Source organism: Schistocerca americana, chromosome 8 (genome assembly GCF_021461395.2).
Source record: "Schistocerca americana isolate TAMUIC-IGC-003095 chromosome 8, iqSchAmer2.1, whole genome shotgun sequence".
Lineage (NCBI taxonomy): Eukaryota > Metazoa > Arthropoda > Insecta > Orthoptera > Acrididae > Schistocerca > Schistocerca americana.
The window spans coordinates 346,139,421-346,141,838 of NC_060126.1; the positions used below are offsets into that span (position 1 = coordinate 346,139,421).

General features: G+C 47.1%; 1 pseudogene; it reads right to left on the reverse strand.

Moving 5' to 3' along the window:
- Positions 1-1,550: 1,550 nt before the first annotated feature.
- Positions 1,551-1,668, reverse strand: LOC124546405 (annotated as a pseudogene).
- Positions 1,669-2,418: the final 750 nt, after the last annotated feature.

Consider the following 2,418-nt stretch of genomic DNA (forward strand, 5'->3'; position numbering starts at 1 on the left):
AGATGTTCCCCAGGGAAGCGCCCTGGGACCTCTGCTCTTCCTGGATCTATATAAATGACCTGGGTGACAATCTGAGCAGTTGTCTTAGGTTGTTCGCAGATGATGCTGTAATTTACCGTCTAGTAAGGTCATCCGAAGACCAGAATCAGTTGCAAAGCGATTTAGAAAAGATTGCTGTATGGTGTGGCAGGTGGCAGTTGACGCTAAATAACGAAAAGTGTGAGGTGATCCATATGAGTTCCAAAAGAAATCCGTTGGAATTCGATTACTCGATAAATAGTACAATTCTCAAGGCTGTCAATTCAACTAACTACCTGGGTGTTAAAATTACGAACAACTTCAGTTGGAAAGACCACATAGATAGTATTGTGGGGAAGGCGAGCCAAAGGTTGCGTTTTATTGGCAGGACACTTAGAAGATGCAACAAGTCCACTAAAGAGACAGCTTACACTACACTCGTTCGTCCTCTGTTAGAATATTGCTCCGCGGTGTGGGATCCTTACCAGGTGGGACTGACGCAGGACATCGAAAGGGTGCAAAAAAGGGCAGCTCGTTTTGTATTATCACGTAATAGGGGAGAGAGTGTGGCAGATATGATACGCGAGTTTGGATGGAAGTCATTATAGCAAAGGCGTTTTTCGTCGCGGCGGATCCTTTTACGAAATTTCAGTCACCAACTTTCTCTTCCGAATGCGAAAATATTTTGTTTGAGCCCAACCTACATAGGTAGGAATGATCATCAAAATAAAATAAGAGAAATCAGAGCTTGAACAGAATGGTTTAGGTGTTCGCTTTTCCCGCGCGCTGTCCGGGAGTGGAATGGTAGAGAGATAGTATGATTGTGCAAATGGACCTTAATGTAACTTAATTTTGGCTGAGATGAGCACGTAAGTGCGAAGCTGTACACAAAAGTTACACAGGCAAAATATGTAGTGGCTCGCCCACTATTAAGTAGAAGCTAAGGTGCTTGGTCGTCTACTCGGAAATAAATGGGCAGAATCTGGAGCGGCACTCGTAGAGCTGCATAGCGCCGGCTAGAGGGCGCTGTTGTCGGCGTCTGTGTCGTAGTGCCAACCTAAGGACTTGTACCTACGCCGTGGCATCGTAGCTATCGATACCACAGTACAGGTGCCGGATACCAGTTTGTGGGATGGAGTTCCATGCCTGTTGCAGTGAATTGCAGAGTAATCATGTAGATGTAGATATTCTTTTAGGTAATATATTTAAGTGATTAACATTGCAGGATCAAGATTAATGTAAGCGCGAGAAAAGCCATTGCAAATGTGAAATTCTGGTACATTAATAACCGGCGTAACCGCCAGAAAGTTCTATAAAAACTAAACTCCTCCCGCACAGGCCATGAAGGTCCAAACGTACTGACAGGCCGCCGTGTCATCCTCAGCCCAAAGGCGTCACTGGATGCGGATATGGAGGGGCATGTGGTCAGCACACCGCTCTCCCAGCCGTATGTCAGTTTGCGAGACCGGAGCCGCTACTTCTCAATCAAGTAGCTCCTCAGTTTGCCTCACAAGGGCTGAGTGCACTCCGCTTGCCAACAGCGCTCGGCAGCCCGAATGGTCACCCATCCAAGTGCTAGCCCACCCCGACAGCGCTTAACTTCGGTGATCTGACGAGAACCGGTGTTACCACTGCGGCAAGGCCGTTGGCGCCAGAAAGTTCAATGCAAGCATGCAAACATGCTTGCATTGTGTGGTGCAATTTATGTCCCGCCTGGAAGGCAGTGCGTGGGTCTGCTCCTGTAAACTGAAGGGTAGGCCGAATATAGGAAGCGAGTAGGAGCAGGAAAAGATGAAATGCTTCGGTACTGTAAATAAAAGTGGTTTTGCTATACCACAACACAATAACTGGAATACATAAAATGTAACTTAATTTTGGCTGAAATGAGCACGTAGGTGCGAAGCTGTACACAAAAGTTACACAGGCAAAATCTGTAGTGGCTCGCCCACTATTAAGTAGAAGCTAAGTTGTTTGGTCGTCTACTCGGAAAGCTAGAGGGCGCTGTTGTCGGCGTCTGTGTCGTAGTGCCAACCTAAGGACTTGTACCTACGCCGTGGCATCGTAGCTATCGATACCACAGTACAGGTGCCGGATACCAGTTTGTGGGATGGAGTTCCATGCCTGTTGCAGTTGGTCGGTCAATAGAGTGACAGTTAATGATTTTGTGATGACACTGGAGTTGTCGTCCGAAGATGTCCCATATTTGCTTTATTGGAGACAAATCTGGTGATCGAGCAGCCCAAGACAACATGTCGACACTTTGTGGAGCATGCTGGGTTACAACAGTGGTATTGGGCGAGCGTTATCCAGCTTGAAAACACCCCCTTGAATGCTGTTCTTGAATGGTAGCACAACGGGTCGAATCACCAGACTGACGTACAAATTTGTAGTCAGGGTGCG